Genomic DNA, 23,997 nt, shown 5'->3' with positions numbered 1-23,997 from the left:
ATTCCTTATGGCCTTATGGGAACTGGGAAGTGATCCAGGGGTCAACGCCCTGCATTCGGGAACATAAAACACGCTGAGAGCATTCCGGGAACTCTCGTCTTTTTGTGATAACACGAGGGAACAAATCGCCCCGTCCCTATTAGATTGTTCCTTTGATTAATGTTAGGGAACGATACTTACGTTCGTAGGTAAGTACTTAAGTACCTATTCTGAAGTACCAGAGAATCTTTTTTAAGGTGATAGAAATGGTTACCGGGACAACGCGCACCGTGTCAGAGCTAGTAAAGTAATAGAAGTACTTACCGGAGTTTTTTCTTCTTCATCATAACACTCTTGGCAGAGTGGTCGTGCAAGGTATGACGTGTAATAACGAACCTACCTACAGTATTTACATACGTATCTTTTTTTAGAGATCTGTATTATACCTACTTAAACCACAAATGACCTGTGTACAAAATATGCTTTTTTTTCGCCTCCCTACCTACAGTACCATCTATCTATATTTCTATAGATCTATCTATCATCTATATTTATTCTACTAGAGTCTAAATACTAGTCTTCTAAACAATTGTAAAGCTCTCACTAACATATCCTGGCTTGAAAAGAAATTGGGCGCTCCAAAGTTTTTGAAAGGTAAAAGTGAAACAGGTGAAAAATAAATTGCCTACTTATTTAAAATTCGTGGTCAAGACTTTACCAGCTAAGTATATACATTCCTAGTTCAATAAATACCTAACAAGATAGGTATCTTGGTAGTAATCAAGGTGTTTGGAGTTTATTTGAAAAAAATCAAGGTGCAAAAGCTAACCCAGTGTCACTGAACTATATCAGCTAATTGAATCTTTATTTAACGATTCCATCGAAAAATTTCCTTTACGTAGGCCTGTAATTTTGAAAAAAATCCAATTAATGTCCATAAACTATTTGGCTTTTTACTTAACCAATAAAAAAACAAGTTCAAAAGGTGCAAAATGACAGTCATTGAACTTTTTAATCTGATATAATACGCCCATTAGAGTCACCTGTAAAAATTACATGAAAATTATAATAAAAAAATTGTAAATCACTATAAAGTACGATAGACTTGTTTATATCGTGTTAATGTTAAACTCTTTGTAATAAATAAGAAACGTACGAATTAGTTCCTATAATTTTTTGTATCCATTAGTCATATTTTTTACGAATAAGTAGATAAGTATTATGAGTAGGTATGTACCTACGAAGCTAGGTAAATCCTACTAATAAAAATGCGAAAGTGTGTTTGTTTGTTAGTAAGTTGGTTTTTTCTTATTTTTTGCTTGGACAGGATCTTGACTAGGAAGAGACATTTTCGCACAATTTCCACGGAATTAAAAAAAAACTGTATTGACGAAATCACGGGCATCATCCAGAACTCAGAAGGTAGTAGCTAGTACGATACCAATAAGGTAAGTGTAGGGTACGACGTGGTACGACCACAAGTAGATACCCAATCATTCGTCTCCCATCTTGCCCACCTATCATCAACATACATAATACCATGTGACTGTGAATTAAGGCACTAGATGTTGTTAGATTTTATTTTATTTTTAAGAAGAAATCATACCGTAAGGAAAAACTTTGCGCTAAATTGAAATTTGGTGCATAAATATTAATTTCCACCTAGATAGGTACTTGGTAGGAACCAGTGGCTGGAATTTTAATAATATACTGATTCAATATACTAATGTGTAATTTTATTCAGTTCTCTCTAATCACACTATAATAATCTAAATATATAAAACGAAAAGGTCACCAACTGACTGGACCAAACTACTGGACGGATCGGGCTGAAATTTGGCATACGGATAGCTATAATGATGTAGACATATGCTAAGAAACGATTTTGATATTTAAAATAGTGGTTCGAAATTTGTGTAGTAGACGCTGGCATTTAAGCTAGTTCAATATTAAAATTACAAATCGAAAATATCATCTAAACCAACATAACGAGGCAAGGTGCCCAGAACGCTGGCTGCGTTAACTCGTTGAATAGCCAGTATAATATGCTGACCGAGGAAACTGCCAGCCCTCCGGTCCCCCGTGGATTCCGCGAGAGGGGATGGCATGAGATTGAAATTTGAAAAGCACTTGTAAAAGTTGTTTTTCTAATAAAACTTCTTCTTATTTCGATTTCCATTTAGGTAATGATTCGGGCAAACAAAGTCGCATTATACTTCTAGTTGATAAAAAGTTGTAATTGAAACAGGTTGAATATATTCAAAGTGTCAGTCACCTTTTTATCAAATATCGAAATTGGCCCTTGGAGCCGGCACCTGTCCCTATGAGACATTGCCCTTAAAAAATACCTGACACGTAGGTAGCCTACCAATAAATTAGTGAATTCCTTTATTGGTAAGTAAGACATTTAAAAGTCGTCGAGGTTTGCTTGCAATTAGAATTGAATTCTAATCTATATAATAGTCTATCAATGCACTTAATATAATTATATTTACTTACCTTATTTTTTTAAAACTTTTAGTTTAGATATAAAAAAAATCTTTGTATTCCGTTGCCTTCCTATTAAGTAATTAATACGTTTGTGATTTCCCTAATTTTATTTACTTAAGCGAAATATAGATTTACTTTTAAGTAAAGTTAATAAATAACATTGCATCAAATATGTAGAATTATAAAGACTTATAAAGAATTATCTTAGTAATTTTACGAAAAAGTTAAAGTGTTTTGTTGATTTATTTACTAAGTCGTTAGTAAATATACCTACCTAACTAATGAAAAGTATGAAATAACAGTTTCTGTAAGAAAAAAATTCATTTTTGCTTCGCGGTAATTTCATTCAACATTTCAAATGGGGTAGAGCCATTCTCAACAGATGAATATTACTTATGTTATAAAAGTCTGTCAAACCTGTGGTGATGGCCTATTTCGTACGTAGGTAGGTTTTGTACCTACTCGGAATTACAGATTTCCATGTAGGAATCTAATTGTACTTAGTACTTAAGATAGATAGAAAGTAAGTTAGAAAACTGAAAAAATATAACAATGTAATTCACCAATTTTTTAATGTGCAATCTAGTAGTTTTGAAAACGAGTCGTAGTACCTAGTAAGTGAAAAATACAGATTTTATGTATGGCACTACATTATAATATCACCACCTCTGAAGTATGTCCTACAGAACAAAAAAAGAATTATCAAAATCGGTTCATAATTTACGGAGTAATCGCGTAACAAACATTCAAAAAAAAAACATACAGTCGAATTGAGAACCTCCTCCTTTTTTTGAAGTCGGTTAAAAACAACAAGATATTATTATATGATGGTGGACTCAAAATAGCTGTTCTGTTTAGCAGCCAGACATTTTAAATAAGTACGAATGGAAGAAAAAATCTGAGCTACTCTCAAGTAGCGCATAAATTATATTTTTAACCTCAAAAATACAAAATGTGTTTGCATACTAATCATAACATTTTTTTGTTAAATGCGTAGGTGATTTGTAATAGAGCATACATTTCCAAATAAAACAAAACACCTGTAGGTAAAAGGTGTTTACTATTTACCACCTTAACGTCATTGACCTCCCATCAGATGCTACGTACCTATATAAACCTTGAAAATATCACCTGACGAAACTTTATAGAAAATAAACGATTTTAAATTAAAGATTAAGAGCGATCACGCACTCATCCGATCCGAATCCGTGCAAATACGGATTTATTAGCGTTCAAATGAAACTATCCTGAGTGATTTCCGTCATGTATAAGATACGTGTTTAGTCGACGTTAGCCCGACTAGTTTCGAACCCCCCCACTCAGACCGAACTCGGATATTGCTTACGCACTAATCCGATCTCTGATACAAATCCAAGATATTCAGTGGATTTCTTTGACATATCTACGTCCTACGTCCGATTTGAACCTGATGGCACATCCGAGATTATGCTCCCGGATGACGGAGAGAATTAGAATGATGGCAGTCGGAGCTATCATACAAATCGTTCTGTGACTATTTCGGAACGTATTTTCACGGTTTCGAATCGGATGCAGTGCGTAATCGCCCTAATTGTCTATCCCCTAATTAAAAATTACCATTTATTTTCTACAAGTAATCCTTTTTCGCATTGACCAGACCATCTCGTTCAACCTATATAGAGTACGGTATAAAAAAACTGACGGGAAGTGGCTTGATGAGGAAAGGAGAAGTGGCAAGGCTAAAATATTCTCAATTTACGAGTAGGAGAAAAATTACAACATGTCTACAACGCTACGAAATACCTACAACGGCTACAAGCTCGTAGACTGCGTGATTTATTGCCAAGCTCCGAATATTTCGTGACTCACGTATCAAATGCCTATTTCTTAATTTAATTTTATGTTCAACTTGCATGTTTATATTTTCAAGTAGGCATGTTAAGCTTCAGACTCTAACATTTAACATTTATTCGTTGTGAATACAGCATGCATCCAGCCATTTCTGGCATACCATATTTTACAATATACCTAAGTAATATTCATAATTTTTTCGACGTTTTATTAAATTGAAAATTCTTTAATAGAGTAGAAAGAGTAATCCAATATCCACTTACTCAGAGCGGGCTTAAATCGTTCTACAACTGCATTGGCTCGGAAAGCAGATTCTAGGAATGATAGGATGTGCCTATCTTTCAAGACAAAATGTTATAAAATGCTAAACACAATGTCAGGATTTCACTCCTTTGGGGGGGGGGGATTTTCTCATAGTCGTTTCTTAGCTGACACCTCTAACCTCAAGAAAAAACGTACTTTCCAAATTTCAAGTCAATTATAATATCAATAATTAAAACTTTCCCATAAAAACTTACATCCCCTATTTTACCACCCTTATGGGCGAATTTTCCTAAAATCCTGAAACACGTATTTCTTCATTTGTAATCGAAAACCCAAATACCAATTTTCATGCAAAAAACTTGAAAAATGACCGACTTCCGTGGAATTTCGAAAAATCCTTTCTTAGTGGATACCTACTCTGTACAAAGAATAGACCCTCCAAATTTCATGTCTTTAGGACCAGCGGTTTAGGCTGTGCGTTGATATCTATGTCAGTCAGTCAGTCAGGACTTTGAATTTTATATATTTAGATAGTCAATAGAAACCCAGCTGAAATTCAAATGAATATTTAGCTCATGCTATCGTAGATCTAAATGAAATCTGTGCAAAAACTATAAGGTATGTAGTTACTTACTTATTAAAAATCTGTATTCTTGACTAAACTGTGATAGCCTAGTGGTTAAGACGCCCGCAAGGAAAACATCGCAAGAAAACAGGCAAGCCTAAAGTTCTCTATAATGTTCTCAAAGGTGTGTGAAGTTTGCAAATCCGCACTTGGTTAGCGTGGAATACTATGGCCAAACCCCTTCTCATTCTGAGAGGAGACCCGTGCTCTGTAGTGAGCCGGTCATGGGTTGATCACTGATAATGATGATGAATTTTCGAAGAAAATGTTTTAGTTATTAGGATACTAATTATTGTTATTCCCTTGACTCCTGCGTGCAAAGCCGCTGGTAATAGCTAGTATCTTTAGAAACGACCGTTAAAGAAATTGTGTAAAGCTAATAAAATAGTATATCGAAGCCGTTTGTCTTATTCAAATCATAGATCAATTTGTTTTGTATTTGACCACAACACGAAACTGCAGCTGCATATAAACAAAAGATAATGCTCAAATTGGATCCGTTGAAACCATAGATTCGTTTTTTTTCTAATTTAATCAAGCGTTCTAATGAGAGCGTATTGTTTTTGATGGTGCGTTGACCCGACCACGTGTAGCCACACGTGCAAAGATGCTTTTGTCCAAATCTTTGTCCTTTTTAACATCCTTTCTAAGCTCTAAATTTTGTGAGGAGGGCTAGTAAGACGTTTGGACAAAGCAATGAATAGAGCCGTGTTAATCCATACTAATAATGACATTCTAGGCACAGGTAATTTAGTTAGGAGTCAGATCCACCTCCCATGCAATTGGCCTAGTTATATAAAGAGTTTTCTGGTTAAATATTTGTATGATTTTTTTACAAAATGTGCACAATATACTAAAACCCTTGATAGCCTAGTGGTTAGGACGTCCGCCTTCTGATTGGAGGTCAGGGGTTCGACCCCGAGCACGCACCTCTAACTTTCTGGACCTATGTGCGTTTTAAGCAATTAAATATCACATGATTGAACGGTAAAGAAAAACATCTTGAAGAAATCTGCATGCCTAAGAGTTCTCCATAATGTTCTCAAAGGTGTGTGAAGTCTGCCAATCCGCACATGGCCAGGCGTGGTGGACTGGACTATAGCCAAAACCCTTCTCACTCTGAGAGGAGACCAGTGCCAGAGCAGTGTGCCGGCGATAAGTTGATCATGATGAACCCATACACATATCTTATATCCATACTTCCATACTAATATTGTGAATGTGTGTCTGTCTCTCTGTCTGCTCACTTTTCACGGTCATCTGTTTAACCGATTTTGATTAAATTTGATACAGAGGGAGCTTGTACCACGGGCAGTGCAGCATCGTCAGTGCAACATAGCAAGATTATCTTTCTGTATTATCTAAATATATAACAGGAAAAGGTGACTGACTGACTGATCTATTAACGCACAGCTCAAACTACTGGACGGATCGGGCTGAAATTTGGCATCCAGCAGGGCGATTGTCTAAAACCTGCATCAATCATTATTACAATCTCAATTGTTCTGATTGGCTGAATTTGTGCGATTCTGGTTGCAACAATGCATGGTGGCCAATAGTGAGCGAGCATTAACCAATCAGAGATGATTGCGATCGTGACATTATAGCTGTCAAACAACCGCGGTAGGTCCCCTGATATACCTAGCTACTATGACGTAGGCATTCGCTAAAAAAGGATTTTTGAAAATTCTGTGAAATAGGGGTTTGAAATTTGTATAGTCCACGCGGACAAAGTCGCGAGCATCAGCTAGTATTTTACACTTAGGCAACTCTACACCTCCCTTGTTCTCATACTACCCGTGTGACCCTTCCTCTTGTAAACTGCACTTGTTATATTGAACACAATGCTTCACCCTCCTGATTTGGTCCTATTCAAGTGTGTCACGTTGCTTAGCCCTTATCTAAAGGCCGACACACTTGTTTAGTATATCCCTTTTATTTACTACATAGATAAAGTATGCAGGCGACTTTGCCTGGCTCTGAGTACGTAAAAGTCGTAATACTTGAACACTCTTTACTTAACGATTTAATAGGCCACAAAAGTCATTGAGAATAACTACTCTAAATATATAAAAGGAAAAGGTGACTGACTAACTGATCTATCAACGCACAGCTCAAACTACTGGACGCATCGGGCTGAAATTTTGCATGAACATAGGACGTAGACGTCCGCTAAGAAAAACTTTTAAAAAATTCAATCCATTGGGGTAAAATAGGGTTATGAAATATTGTTGACCACTGCTAGATGGATCGGACTGAAATATTGACATGCAGATATAGCTATTTAAAATGACGTACACGCCGGCTAAGAAAGGATTTTTGAAAATTAAATCTCTAATGGGGTAAAATAGGGGTTTGAAAGCCTGTAAATACACAATATGTCTATGGCCTGAAGAGGGACCGAGCTATGAGAAATCGGAGGTAGCTAGGCCAATGCCCATTCGTGAGACGGTATAGGCTAATTTAGATTAGATTAAGTAGATAGATTGCTTTAAAGCCCATTAAAAACTTGAATCCTTAGTTTTTGCTTTTTACCAGGGCTTATCTATGCCTTTTATAATAAGTTATGGTTAAACTTTTTAGGCTACAATACAAAGTAGGGGTCAACTCGGGGTCATTGTTTTTCATTGTGACATCAAAAATTCTAACAATAGATCAACGGACCGTATGATTTCATATTAGCTACCAACCTAAACAATGAATTGTTAATTTGATACAGTTTCATTGTTGGAAAACGACATCTAATTTACATGTCATTTGAGTTTGATTCCATGGAAGGTGGGCCGGGTGCTGGTATGGGATGCAACCTGTTCAGACACGATGGCCCCTTCCCATCTACATGGAACCAACAACAGAGCTGGTGCGGCATGTGAAGCGGCTGAAAAAGCCAAAACATGCAAATACAGGGCTCCGAATATGAATTTGTCCCATTCGGTGTCGAGACCCTTGGTCCGTGAGGTCCTAGCGCTATAAGACTTTTTAAGGAAATAGCAAAAAGGTTAGTCGACATCACAGGAGACCGAAGAGCTGGCAGCTACCTCGGACAAAGAATTAGCCTAGCTATTCAAAGGGGGAACGCTGCCAGTATCTGCGGAACCTTGCCTAGAGGAACTCCTTTTAATAAAATATTTTAGTTATAATATTATATTTTTTAAGGTTTTAGTTTTAGTTTAAATTATTAATTAATTAACTTTTAATTTGAATATATTTTGTGTAGAGATTTACATGTAACATAACATCTAAATTTTGCAAATAATTTCAGAAGTTTTATTAAGCATGATAATTTCATGATCAACCCATCGCTGGCTCACCACAGAGGACAGGTATTCTCCTAGATTGAGAAAGATTTTGGCCGTAGTCTTATCGATCGTAGATTGGCAGACTTCACACACCTTTGACAACATTATGGAGAACTCTCAGGCATGCGGGTTTCCTCACGATGTTTTCCTTCACTGTTGAAGCAAGTGATATTTAATTACTAAAACGCACATAACTCCGAAAAGTAAGAGGTGCGTGCCCGAGATCGAACCTCCGACCTCCAATTAGGAGGCGGACGTCCTGACCACACATCTATCACAGCTTACATGATAATTTAGTTTATCTAATTTCATATTTATCATAATCAACAAATCGCCGGCCACTATTAAGCAATGAGCTTGGGTCACGTCTCAGAATGAGAAGGGCTAAGGCCATATTTCATCATACTGGTCAAGTTTGGTTTGGCAGAACATCTTTGAGAACATTGTGGAGAAATTTCAGGCATGTAGGTTTCTTCACGATGTTTTCCTTCACCGTTAAACAAGGGAATTTAATTGTATAAAACGCACATAATAAAGTACTCGGAAAAGTTAGAGGTGCCCAGGATGGAACCCCGACCTTCCAAATAGGAGGCGGACGTTTTAACCACTAGGCTATCACGGCTCTTATGGATATTATAACCAAAACAATTTTTCGGTAGTTTGAACATTAACCAGTTGTGGTTTCCAAATTTTTTAACTGACTTCTTTCTCATTACGCTTCCGAGGATTATGCGGTCAAAGAATTGTGATGACCATCCTTTTTTAGGGTTTCGTACCTCAAAAAGACCAAAATACCGTATAGGATCACTTCGTTGTAGGGCAGGTAATAGGTTCGTATCTCAAGTCTCAACCTGTTCGATGGCAATCGGTGTATGAGGCGGGGGATGCTCCGCACACCCACACGTCACTGCTCTCGCCCGGACCGAGTTAGCGCGAGGCCTGTGCGGGTGTGCGCCCCGCACACCTGCACTGCCTCTGTGAAAAAGGACCCGGATGGGTTCAAAGCTAGTCGGGCTAACGTCGACTAAATATGCGAGTAAAGCTGGTTTCTTCTACATATCATAATGGAAATCACTAACGATAGTATGATCTACGAGTATCTTGTACGATGGTACGGAACCCTTCGTGTGCATTCCGACTCGCACTTGACCGGTTTTTTATATAACCAACACCAATTTTGAGTACCACGTATCCTAATTTCCTTCGTGGTTTTTGTACCACTTTTTTATGGAAGTGATGCATTAAATCTTGTACAAGTAAGTGTGATGTGAACGCTCAGTCATCGTCACATCCCTTTTGTTAACTTTTTTGGAAGGTTACAAGTTACAACGCCGAAGTTCTTGTTCGTCCTGAAGAAATATTTTTCGATTCCCCTGTGGCATAGAAATAAATAATAATAATAATAATAATAATTAATATGAGTTGTATTTTCTACTCCAAATAGGTAGGCAAGTGTTTAAACTTTTTACCTCTGCCTCTAGTGCAGATATCTATTCAAAGTTATAACCAAGGTTAACTTTTTAACGTTAAGTTTGCATAAATCGGCCAAAATGGTATCGCGCTGCGCTGCGCTACGGGGCAATGCGGTGCGGTGCTGTGTGGTTCGGTGCGCTACGGTGCGTTGCGCTGCGCTGTGGTGCGGTGCGGTGAGGTGCGCTGCGGTGCGGTGCAGTGTCTGTCCGTCCCGAATACCCTGTTGTCTACATAGGTATGTTATCTAAATCTTACAACATAATATTTAGCTGTTATAGTTACTCCTTGGTAGAGTACCCACCAAAACAAAAATACCTACTGAGATACAATTTAAAAAGGTAAACCTACTTCCTACCTGTACCTACTTAACAAAGCTAAACATGAAAGTCTAGTATCCACATAATACATATCATAAAGCTGTAATAATACTTCAGTTCTCACTTTTATTTACCGACAGCGAAAGTGAGGATGACGCGACTTATCCACGTTAACTCGAGACCTAGATGATAACGCTTTTTTTGAATTAACCACGGTCAACAGGAAAATAAAACATATAAAATGAAAAGGTGACTGACTGACTGACTATCAACGCACAGCTCAAACCACAGGACGGATCGGGCTGAAATTTGGCATGTAGAGCTATTATGACGTCGTAAGTATCTGCTAATTAATGTCGTAAGTATCATTGAAACTTGTGTAGTCCACGCGGACAAAGTGGCGAGCATAATATGCTAAATAAATAAAAAAAATTACAAAAAAAATATAAACCGACTTCGACACACAAACACTAAAAATTGAAAAATAATTTAATTTATTACCGAATATATTATGTATACAAGAGTTAATATAGTTCCATAATAATACTTTTTGGTGCCGGTGCCAATTAGCTTTAGCTGCGCGAATCGTCTAGACTTCATATTTTTATGAGACTCCACAATGGCACCTCATTGGCACCGACCCCAAAAATATTATTATGGAACTATATTAACTCTTGTATACATAATATATTCGGTAATAAATTAAATTATTTTTCAATTTTTAGTGTTTGTGTATCGAAGTCGGTTTTTATTTTTTTTGTAAAAAAAAATTATTTCACAATTTTTAGTGGCCCCATGGAATTATGCTATGACTGGTTAAAAATCTACTGTTTACTAAGCTATTACACTGATCGCGAGCAATTTACTCTTATCCGTTGAGGAGTTCCAGTATCTATCTTCGAAGATGTTCATCAGATCTTCACCAAATTTAAATGGGACCAACATTGAAGTATACCCTTTCAAACAAAAAAAGAATTTTCAAAATCGGTCCAGGCGTCATCGAGTAATCGGGGAACATACATAAAAAATAAAAAAAGATTCCGACGAATTGAGAACCTCCTCCTTTTTTTGAAGTCGGTTAATAAAATAAATGCATGTAAAGGTTGAGCTATACACTTTAAATTTTTCCGAGTTATGTGCGTTTTAAGTAATTAAATATCACTTGCTTTAACAGTGAAGGAAAACATCGTGAGGAAACCTGCATGCCTGTGAGTTCTTCATAATATTTTCAAAGGTGTGTGAAGTTTTCCAATCCGCACATGGCCAGCGTGGAGACTATGGCCAAACCCTTCTCATTCTGAGACGAGACCCGCGCTCTGCAGTGAGCCGGCGATGGGTTGATCATGATGATGATGATGATCGTTTCAGCACCATTCAGGACGGGACGAACACACCGATACCTACAACTTCACAACACAACAGTCAGATAGTTTGTTACTTGTAAGGACCTAAGCTGTGATAGCCTTAGTGGTTAGGACGTCCGCCTTTCAATCGGAGGTCGGGGATTCGATCCTAGGCACGCACCTCTGATTTTTCGGAGTTATTTATGTAATTAAATATCACTTGCTTTAACGGTGCAGGAAAACATCGTGAGGAAACATGCAGTGTGCCGGCGATGGTTGATCATGATGATCATGATGATCGTTTCAGCACCATTCAGGACGGGAAGGACGACTTCACAACGGTCAGATATTTTGTTACTATAAGCACCTAAACAGTGGTACCTAATCACTTGCTTTAACGGTGAAGGAAAACATCGTGAGGGGAAACCTGCAGTGTGCCGGCGATGGTTGATCATGGTGATGATAACGATGATCGTTTCAGCACCATTCAGGACGGGAAGGACACACCACATATCACAACGGCATATCTACAACTTCACAACGGTCAGATAGTTTGTTAGTTGTAAGCACCTAAACAGTGGTACCTGTAACCGTCGCTCGCTTCACTTATCGAGCACGGGCATGCGAGGGGTCCTTAATGGCTGACATCCTCCGCAATCACTGCAGGAGTTTGTGACGCGTGAACTTATTTGTACGATACGTCGAGACATACTACACGATAAAACTCATTTTTCTTGCCCATATTCTGACACAAAACGAAAACTTAATCTAAATATATAAAAGAAAAAGGTAACTGACTGACTGACTGACTGATCTATCAACGCACAGCTCAAACTACTAGACGGATCGTGATAAAATTTGGCATGCAGACAGTCGCTTCAGTACTTAGTGAGCATACATATAACAAATTTTGTCACCGGCCGCAGCAAGCGTGCTGTAGCTTAGTGATAGGAGCGTCGGGTGCGATTCCAGGAGATGCGGATTCGATTCCTGCCGGTCCGCAATTTTTGATATGTATTTAAAATTAATAATAACATTTTTTAACTACATAACCGTCCAAGCATAAGTTGGAAACGCAAAAGGGTGGACTGAAAACGTTTTTATTAAAAGACGCTACACGGTATCACAGATACGTAAATTTATTCTCAAAACAAATCTCTCAAAATGAAAAATCAGCTCTTCAATCAAAATCAAAATCAGCCCCCCAATTGTGTAAGAATAACCATTTCATGGCTATCGCAATCGTCAAGAATTCTGCCCTTTGATTGGCTGTGAAAAAATGTAAACAGCGAATCAACCAATCAAATGGCAGAATTTCTTGACGATTGCGATAGCCATGAAATGGTTATTCTTACACAATTGGGGGGCTGATCTTTGCAAAACGAGCCTTGACTACAAGGATCTTTTTCCAAACAAATCACCCCGTGTGCATTCGTCCTGCGCGCGCGCACGCACAAGATTGGCACCTGTCAACCTCGCTACGCTGCGCGCGCACTAGCGCATTATTGCCCGATGCCTCCTTGCAAACGAATATATACACCTACCACCAACATACCAGTATCACACCAGTATATATCATACCTACAGTTTTTACTTTTGAAAACAAATTCACGTACAGCCCCCCGATTGTGTAAGCATAACAATTTCATCGCTATCGCAATCGTCAAGAAATTCTGCCCTTTGATTGGTTGATTCGCTGTTTACATTTTTTCACAGCCAATCAAAGGGCAGAATTTCTTGACGATTGCGATAGCCATGAACTGGTTATTCTTACACAGTTGGGGGGCAGATCTGCAACAGCTTTATTCAAAATCACCGCAACTAAGCTCTATTTACTTTTATTACCTAACTCTACAAAATTACAAAAGTATTTCAGGATTTTTATTTTTTCATGCTCAACTTGAGGACGAAGCCGCGAGCTAAGTCTAGTATGAAATGAAAACGAATCAAAGTATACAAAAAGCTCTACTATAAATAATCTGACATACATTACCATCGTCCTTCGCTCTTAATGTTAAAAAAAGTCTTAAATATTTTAAAAAAAGTCACTCTCGCTTTGAATCCGTCATTAGTCCCGCTCGAAGACCTGCGTCTAGAGAGGCAATTGTCTATGATAGGTAAAAACTAAAAAAAGCTGTTGAGTAGGTCAGTGTGATGAAATCATAATAAGAGCAATAACTTTAATGTGTCTGGGACCACAGCTTAGCAATTATACAGTGTGGCAGGCTACAGTAGGGTTGGATCCCAACTCTCAAGGTGCTGGAATTGCGGCTCCGCTAAAAACGTAGCGTTCCCTGTAGAAAAACGATCTGAACATAAGAGCCGATGGACACAAGCTGCACAAGGGCCGTATCCTGAGGAAATCTTTGTAAGAAATACTCGAATATCTATTATCTACAATACTTGAAGGAAAATAAAAAACCATTATCCGTAAGCATGTTTGACCTTTTAAAGTTTAAATGGTCAAAAATGTGTCTTATCATTTATTTAAAGTTTACACCGTATTTTATTTATTTATCGAATGCTTTCGTGGCAAGAGTTTCAACATATTATCATGTCAAATGATGTTTAAATTAATACATAAGTAGGAAGTTAGGATTGCGGGAAAATGCCATAGTTTGCGTCCCGAAATCTTGCTCAGTTTTTAGAATGGAGAAGAAGAGCTTTTTTTTCAGATACAAGTTGGCCCTTGACTGCAATCTCACCTGGTGTTAAGTGATGATGCAGTCTAAAATGGAAGCGGGCTAACATGGAAGGGGCATGGCAGTTTTTATTAAAGCCATGCCCCTTTGGTTTCTACACGGCATCGTACTGGAACGCCAAATCACTTGGCGGTACGGCTTTGCCGGTAGAGTGCTAACTAGCCCCGGCCGAAGCCTCCCACCAGACCAGACCAGAAATTTTGAAATTCCAAACCCCTGTCAGGAATCGAACCGTGGAACCTCCCACTAATAAGACCACAGTGCTTATCACTGCGCCAGGGAGGTCATCAAAGCTTGCTCGCAAGGTTATAATGTTGGTGCTACTCGAGACAGTAAATAGGAAGCAACTGTATGATTTCTAAACCGTGTACCGTGTTTCGTTCACTACATTATTACATTTTCTTTTACTTTTTATGAGTTATTATAAAAAGTGAAGATTTGATTTTAATGAAAGTGAATTTGTCGTCAACTTACAACAAATAAAAGTGAACGTAAGAATCAAGAAAGATGCTTCTAGCTCAGGGTTGGCAATGCAGTGACTCCACGAAAGTTCCAGGTTTGATTCCCAAGTCGGTCAATTTCTAGTTGACTTAGGCACTTGTCCCACCCGCCGACGAGGAAGCGACAAGCTATCGAATAGTTTCTCGCCCAAAAAATGTACAACGATCGCAATAAAAGTGATAAATATAATATTATGTGTATTATAATAAAAAAGCTAAAACTTCTTAATCTTCTAATCTTCTTTTTAGGCAATTAAATATCATTTGCTTTAGCGGTGAAAGGAAACAGTGTGAGGAAACCTGTATGATTGAAAGTTCCCCAAAATGTTCTCAAAGAGTGTGAACTCTGCCCATCCGCACTTGGCCAGCGTAGTGGACTAAGGCATACACCCTTCTCATTCGCAGAGAAGACCCGTACTCAGTAGTGGACCGGGCGATTGGTCGAGATGATGAAATAATATTTTGACTCCAGTTTTGAATACAATAAAACTTACAAGGATTGAAAAGACCCACATTTAACGGTCGTTAAAATAATATTCTCAATTATTAAATTATTAAATAATTACCAAAAAAATAAAACTATGAGTGTTGAGTCACGCATCACTAATGCATCAACTTTTTACCCCTAAAATCTCTTTTAAACTATGACGGACCGCTTTACCCTTTGATAGGGCTGTCACAAAAAATGTAAAACACTGTATTTCAAATACATATTAGGTACGAGCTTATGCTCGCGACTTCGTCCGCGTGGAATTCACAAATTTCAAACCCCTATTTCATCCCCTTAGGGGTTGAATTTTCAAAAATCCGTTTTAGCGGATGCCTACGTCACAATAGCATATCTGCATGCCCTATTTCAGCCCGATCCCTCCAGTAGTTTGAGCTGTGCGTTGATAGATCAGTCAGTCAGTCAGTCATCTTTTCCTTTTATATATTTAGATTACTTGTATTTTCATATTCACAGTTTTATTCGAGAAAACTTAGAAGTTTGTAGAACCAACAGATTACGTGATAAACGTTTTATTACGCTAAATATTTAATTTTAAATCTCGATTTAGAATTAATAACGTTAAACGTTATTAATTCTAAATTAAATTAAAAGTTAAAGTTTAAAATAAACTTAACACGTAGATAATCAAAACAAAATTAAATGGGTTAACAATTATTAAATACTAGATGATGCCCTCGGCTTCGCCTGCGTAGATTTAGGTTTTTAAAGATCCCGTATAGCCTATATGTCACTCAGGAATAATGTAGCTTTCTACTGGTGAACGAATTTTTAAAATCGGTTCAGTAGTTCCGGTTAGTATATTTTACATGATACGTTTTATCCCAGACTAAAGAGTTTCTACGATAATTTTACCAAACCTAAATCTACGCAGACGAAGTCGAGGCATCAGCTGTTAGTATACATCACACTAATATTATAAAGGCGAAAGTTTAATAGTATGTGTGTGTGTATGTTTGTTACCCTTTCACGCAAAAATTACTGGACAGATTTGGCTGAAGTTTGGAATGTAGATAGATTATACCCTGGATTAACACTAAGGGTACTTTTATCCCGGAAAATCAAAGAGTTCCCGAGGAATTTTGAAAAATCCACGCGGACGAAGTCTTTGGCATCAGCTAGTTTTACATATTACGCTGAGAAACTTGTTCGAAGTCACCTTTTATGAAATGAAGAAATGACAAAGACAACCCTACCCCATGAAAGGTCGAATTCACACTTGTGCGTGTCTAACCTTTTAGAGGAACTTCAATCACACTGTTCGATCACCCGTGAACATTTTTTTTTTAAAGTCCTTGCATGTCCCCACAATATTTCGAGTGGATCCATTATGTGAAAATTCTCGCCACGTTACAGGAAGGCACAGTACAAGTCATATACAGATGGGTACATTTCCTACACTTTCCTCCAGAGTTCATTTCAATGAAACATTTTCTTGAAGAAATGGAATTCATTAGGTACTTGTCTTGTTTCTTATTAGGGCCTCGATAGCTCAACGGTTAAAGGAGCGGACTGAAAACCGATAGGTCGCCGCGCGCCGGTTCAAATCCCACCCGTTGCACTCCTAGCACAAGCTTTACGCTTAATTGGAAGGGAAAGGGGTATATTAATCAGTATTACTTAACTTGGCTAATATTCTTTTACTAAAAAAAACTAAACTGCGCAAATGCCTCCCTCCGTTTTCTCCTCAACTCATATTCCTTACCTCTTCAAGCCATCTTTTTTTCGTGGGGAGATCCGTCATGGATACAACAGTATCTTGGGAGGCATGAAGGTTGTGTCGGACTTTTACCGACGGTGTCCCACGCATCGCCTGGTGGCTGGACTACGGGTCCGAGCTCGTTCGCGCAGCCCAACCAGCGGTATCTGTCAAGGTATAGACCATCCTCCGGAACCAATAAAATGTTGCCTCTTCAAGCCAACCTGTCTCAAGTCAGTTAAATCTTAGGGTGAGATCTATAGACCACACTCTGACTTTGCTGAGACTTAAGACAGAGTTAAAACGAGACAGAGCTATATCTCTCACACAAATCTGTCTCGTTTTAACCCAATCTTAAGTCTGAGCAAAGTCAAAGTGCGCTCTATAGATCTCAGCCTGAAACCTGTACAATATAATACATATGACCAGGTCACAAATTACACACCGATTTGGCACGGCAGAGAACTTAATACAGCATTCCTTAAGAAGTATCCCATAAGTTGATTGCCTGCGCAACGGACGCGCTCTGGTATTCTTTTAATTGGACACACACCTTCGGTGCTTGGATTTTTTTAATTGAACGTACTACAAAAAAACAGAATCCGACATGTACTCGTACCTAATCGATTAATGATAGAGTGAGATTCGTTACGCGATTTTTGAGATACAAAAAAATAAACACACATATCCATAACCAAATCTATTTCCTGAGATACAAAAACATATTCAGTGAGTAAGCGTAAGCGGTCCTCCTATTTAGGGGTCTGGGGTTCGATATCGGGTAGGTATGTTATGAACGTTTTAAGCAATTAAATATCACCCAGGTACTTTAACGGTGAAGGACCGTCACAAGGTTGGGGTCCCAAGCTGCTAGAATGACGACCTCGTAACGGAAAGCAACCGTTCTAAGAAGAGTCTTCCAACGCTGAGTTTTCAAAGGAGTCGCAGGGAACCGCTGGATTCAGGCGGCGCAAGAACTTGTCATGTGCGTCCCTACAAGAGACCTATGCTCAGTAGTGGACGCCTATCGGTTGATAACATCGACATAAGATTTGATAATGATGATGATGAAATAACAATTTACCGCCTAAGCACTGAGCTTTTTATTTCCCAAGTCATTTCCAAGATAAGGCTATTACATAAAAGCTGTAACCGCCGGTAATCAGCTAATTACATAATAATTACACTGTTACGTCTGTCGTGTGCAGTTGAACTTACAGATAAGATAATTTTCTAGGTCGAGTAACATGTTACAGCCCGCATCTAAAGGCTGTCGTCAGGGCGACACGCGACATAGTCATCATTACAAGCTATTGCAGTGCGTGACAACCTTGTTGTCACAAGGAACAACAAGCTAAGTACGTTTTTAAGATCCACCAAATGAGATACATCTGTATGGTACAACGTGCAGCATGCGCTATGCCCTTCCTCCCACCCTACCGTTAAGAATTTTCAATTTACAGACTAACGCTTGATTGAAAGAAAGAAAGAACGTTTATTTTTTAAGGCTGTGCCACACATTACCAGTTAAACCTACTGGATAGGTTATCCCGGCACCTCTAATACTTGAGCAGTAAAGTCAAAAGACCTCAAGCAGAAGAAGCGCCGGAATAAACTATGTCATGTGTGTGCCACCCCGAAAAAAAAGGTCCCAACTCGGCATAAATGCTATATGTCTTGCACATGTACAAAACAATTTGTAATCTTGATTGTTTGCAATCAAACCTAACGTAGAAAAACGCAGCCTATGTCACTCTCCAGGTCATTAACTATACCCATGCAAAAAATCACATCGGTCCGTTGCTCTGTTGCGACGTGATTGAAGGTCAAACCAACAAACAAACACACTTTCGCATTTATAATATGGGTACTGATTGGTTAATATTCAAATGAGAATCAAACTAAGTACTAGTACTCGCATCGTATGCATATGCAGTGAGCTCAGTAACCCCCGAAGCGAACTTCTCTTAAAAGTTACCCCTCAGTTGGTCCCTGAAAGTTATAAAGAAAGTTCAAAGTTACCCCTAAGTTACAGTTATAAATAGCTCAATTAAATCGGAAACGCGCATCCGTAGCCCAGGTGTCGGTTGAACAGTTTTTGTGTAAAAGAATGTAGAAATGTGTTTTAGATCACTCATCACTCATCCACAAGGAATGGTGGGCTTAATTTTAAGATTAGGGGGGGAAAAATGACGTACGCGGTTGCATGTGGCAAAGCTTTTTTTACACGACTGCCCAAATAAAAGTGTAATGTTTTGAAAAGTTCTTAATCCAAATTTTAAGATGCAAATTTTTCTGTTTTTGCTCTTCTGATAAGGCAACCTACTACTATTGGACTGGGAATAAAATAATCTTTCATTTTAAAAAAGAGTATTAGCCATGCTAACATCAGCATTCATCAGGACTAATATTCCCCTTTTCCCTCCAAATAAGCTTAGGAACAAGTATAGGTACGACAATAGTGCAACGGGTGGTGTTTGTACCACCGACCTTTCGGAATTCAGTCCTCTCCTCAACCGTTGAGTTATTGAGGCTTGATCTTTATATCCGCTGGGGTAGACGTGTTCTGGAGTGCAGACCGCGTATCGACAAGCGCAGTGTGGGACGACCTCCAACCCGCTGGACTGACGACCTTAAGAAGGTAGCGGGAAGTAGGTGGATGAGGAAGGCAGAGCTGATCGTGAGTGGTGGCACACTCATGGGAAGATCTATGTGGACGCAAACAGGCTGATTGATTGATTGATATCAAATATCGGTCATAGTTCAGACTCGACTAATAAGAATAGAAACTAGAACAAAAACATTATAGGTACACGTACAAAGTAGGTAGGTATCGTGATCAATGAATAAGCATGATATCGGTCATTGGCATCAAGTAACACCTATTCAGCGTTATTTGTTGTGCATAACTTGCAGTTTCGTTTTTTATTATGACATAGTAGGTACTTATAGTCAAATCTAAGTATACCTACTTCGCACGTTTCTCTTGTAGAAAATATAGAAAAGTGTTTATTCGACGCGACGCGGGCATTAGTTAGTTAATTAATATATTATGTATTTTGAAATTTTAACCGGAGGAAAGCTCCTTCCGGTTAAAATTTTATCATCGGAGCCAGTGATTTCATCTCGGTCTCCCATTCGGGGACCCGCAAAATGAACATAAGCTCCGAAAAGTTAGAGATCTTCCAATTGAAGGACGACGTCATAATCACTAGGCTATTCGTAGTGCCTATCTTTCGAAGTATCTACCGCTTTTCGTAGTGGGCACCATTAAAATATATCCGAAAATCTATGAATACTTTGGCTGCCCATGCGAAGCCGGGGCGGGTCGTTAGTCGCACATAAAATAATGGTAAATGTAACGGTAAAATAATCCCAAATCCTAATCTTCAATGCACCTGCAGAGAAAGTAATATTTTTTTATCTGTGCAACCAAACCAAACCATCTGCTTGGAACGGAAACGCGTTTTTGTCTACCGCAAACTTTGCGCTGACTTCCGGTATAAATAGGTCAAAAAGTCACTAACGGTTTTTGCCTTAAGAAGAAAATAAATAATATACCTAAAAATCAGTTAAGTGCGAGTTGAACTCGTATACGAAAGGTTCTGTACCATCGTACGAGAAATAACACTTTTTAATTTTTGTGGCAGCCATTTTGAAATTTTTATTGTTTGTTATCATAGCGTTCTTAGAAATATACACATTCTGTGAAAATTTCAACTCTCTACCTATTATGGTTCACGAGATACAGCCCGCTGACAGACGGACGGACGGACGGACAGCGGAGGCTTAGTAATAGGGTCCCGTTGACTCTAAAACACTACACACACAACAACAAACCATTCTCATTCTAAGGGGAGACCTGTGCTCAGTAGTGAGCTGAAGATGGGTTGATGATGTTCACTGTAAGTATGTGCAAAGATAGTTTGCATCGCAAATAAGGACATAAGCTATTTTTAACCGACTTCAAAAAAAGGAGGAGGTTCTCAATTCGTCGGAATCTTTTTTTATATCAAAGAGGTTCCACGGGATTTAAAAACAGTAAGTTGGAGTACCTACAGATTAGGAATGCTCACACATACAGTAGGAAAAGGCTCTCTTGGCACTTGAATGACATTAACAGGGGGGCGCTGTTGGAGAAAAAGGCAAATATTCAAACAAGAACAAAGGGGACACTTGACGGCAATGTTAGTTCCGATTTTCGCCACGCGCCAGGTATCCTTGTCGCACTGTAACTACCTAATAAAAATTAAGGTCATTTGAAAGATTCAGTCTTATCTATTGGTATTGACATGACTTACATTTTAATATCTGTGCTAATATCAATGTTCAAAACAAATAGGTAAAAAATTGATGTCATTGATGACATTGATAAAAAATTGATCATAGGTACCTACCTATTTAAATTCTGAACCTAATTTTAAACATTTCTGTAAAATTACTTGAAACATAACAGTTAATTATAGTTAATTAACTAAAATACCTATAGCTATACCTATCAAGTTACATATTAACACTTTAACAATAACCCCGTCTTTAAAACAGTTCATTAGGTACTTATTTTTATTTCTATTGTTACCTACCTACTAAAAGAAATTAAAGTAAAAACTTTTAAATAAAGTTATGAAAAAATGAACTTAGTATATCAGACTTCCAAATATAAGCGTGGTTCTTCCTAATTTAGAAAAAAATACGTGGAAAACTGCCCAAATGGAATTATTTTACAGATCACTCCCAAATCGCCTATAAGCAAGCAAATTCTATAAATACACGACATTTAAACACCAACGCGTATGCTCTTGAAAGTGTTTACCGAAATAAAAGTAAACAAGCACAGGCAAAACGCGCCAAACACAATTTTCCGTAACAAAACTCGAGCGCACCGGAAAGTCGCATTTATTTCCCGCCATCCGGCTCCTCGACCAACCGAAATTTGGCGCCTAAAATCCTCCAGCCAATGAATACAATGGCCGCCTTTTTCAACCAATCAGCGCCGAGCCCGCGCTCTCGCCATCGCGTCTTTGTCATATCTCGAAAATTAGTACGCCAGTGCAGTGAACCCCGACGGTAAATTGAAGATTTTCCGTGAAATATCGTTATAAAACTTATCAGGTTAGTGTATTTGTATTATTTATTCAAAATATTAACGATAATTTTATCTTTTTATAAATCGGACAAAAGATGTTGTCAATCTATTGGATAATAGTTTCGCAATTTTACTCGAATCGACTGAATCCGAAATGGCGCTCTCTGTAACGAAAATAATTTCAAAGTTTTGAATGAATGAAATATAAAAATGCATTATTTTAACAGAAACGATTTGTTATTTGCATTGTATATTTTAAATCAACTTTTAATCGAACTCTAAAATTCTAGCCTTCGTTCAGCAAAATGGCGGCGATGTTGTGTGCTATTAATACGCGCTCTGTCTTCTTTTATGCAACCCGTCCGAATGCAAGTGTGACAGAGACAACTATGTTTCTGATAAGACGCTAAAGTATGCTGCACACGTAACTAGACACGTCTTCGTTCTTCGTAAACAAGCTCGGTATTAGAGTTGCCATTACTTTAATTCTTTAATTGTTCCATTTTTTTAGGGTAAATTAAAATATTTAGTGTAGTGATATTATTAAAAATATTATTTTATTTGGTTTGGTGGCTGTACAGTTGCATTTCTGACGAGAATATTTATTTTAAAACAAATTTTTGTATATATTATCTATTAATTTATAGTTCAGTAATTTATTTTTCGTTCGATTTTCTTATTCATGGTTCATTGACCAATGATATCTTTGAAAAAAAGTCTATCTACTTATCTATACTTACTATATAAAAGCTAAAATGTGTCTTAGAATAGAATAGAAAGCTTTTACCTAAATAAACTTTTATAAGACGTAGGTATTTGACTGTGTGAAACGAGGTCTCAGGTAAAAGGTAATTTAAAATGTTAAGTAAACAGGCAACTGGCAGTTACTTTTTCACGGCCAATCTGCTTAGCCGATTTTGACGATATTGCATTCCAAAGACGGACGTAGAATACTTTTATCCCGGAAAATCAAAGCATTACGACACGGGGATTCAAAAAACCCAAATCTACAAGGACGAAGTCGCGATCATTATTTAGTTATTTAGCAACATTATAATACATATTATGTATTTTCATTCATTAAGTTAGTAGGAATTGCATTTTTTTAAATTTGTTTTTTTTTCATGTACCAAAATTGTAGTTACAAAGTAATAATAAATAAAGTTACATTGGAAATGCTTATCTCTAAACAGAGATTTTTGATTTATGGTTAAGATAATTTACATAACTAAGTATAGTCCGTACAAAATTAGTTCTCACGCGCCATTTTATTATGGTTCACTTTTAAAATAAGGACTAAAATCGTACTTTTGACATGACAGTTGACACAAAGTTAAAATAACGCCTGAGAACTCATTATGTACGCATTATTTGTAGATGAAGATGTTATAATATGACTTAGATGTTTTAGAGAAATAAATAAAATCATCTCACATCTCTCTTTATGTTAAATAATATACGCTAGCTGTATATGGCAACATTTTGCCATCAATATTCAAGGTACGCAGTGATTCACTTTCATGATCAAGTTAAAATGAATAGGTATCATTCTTTGCACGCTCGAAATATCAATAATTGATTTCATTGTTGATGGCTACATTTAGTTTTAATTTTCTTACGTGGGTATACATAAATGTAGGTAGGGAGGTAGGTACCTACCTAGTTTATCTATTTATTTGGTCTAGTGAATGTAAATTCGAACATTACAATAATATGTTGGTTTCTTTTACAAGCCAAATTTTTACTTAATTAATATATTCCAATAAGAATTATTTATAAATAATATGTAAGTAGGTATGTTAATAGATAGGTACCTAGTATCTACCTATCAGTTTCCAAATAAAATGTTATTCCAAATTTGAATTCTATTTAAGACCATTTA

The 23,997-nt window shown here is 37.6% G+C and overlaps 1 protein-coding gene across 1 annotated transcript in view; it reads left to right on the top strand.

Annotated features, from left to right (window-relative positions):
• Positions 1 to 22,009: 22,009 nt before the first annotated feature.
• dap (dacapo) overlaps positions 22,010 to 23,997 on the top strand; it is a 71,684-nt gene continuing 69,696 nt past the window's right edge. The window contains exon 1 of the mRNA XM_034980561.2: positions 22,010 to 22,141. The gene's annotated coding sequence lies outside the window, so the exon portion shown is untranslated. The remainder of the gene's footprint in view (positions 22,142 to 23,997) is intronic.

This window comes from Maniola hyperantus, chromosome 22, assembly GCF_902806685.2.
Source record: "Maniola hyperantus chromosome 22, iAphHyp1.2, whole genome shotgun sequence".
Taxonomy (NCBI): Eukaryota; Metazoa; Arthropoda; class Insecta; order Lepidoptera; family Nymphalidae; genus Maniola; species Maniola hyperantus.
This window is presented reverse-complemented; position numbering and strand designations above follow the sequence as displayed.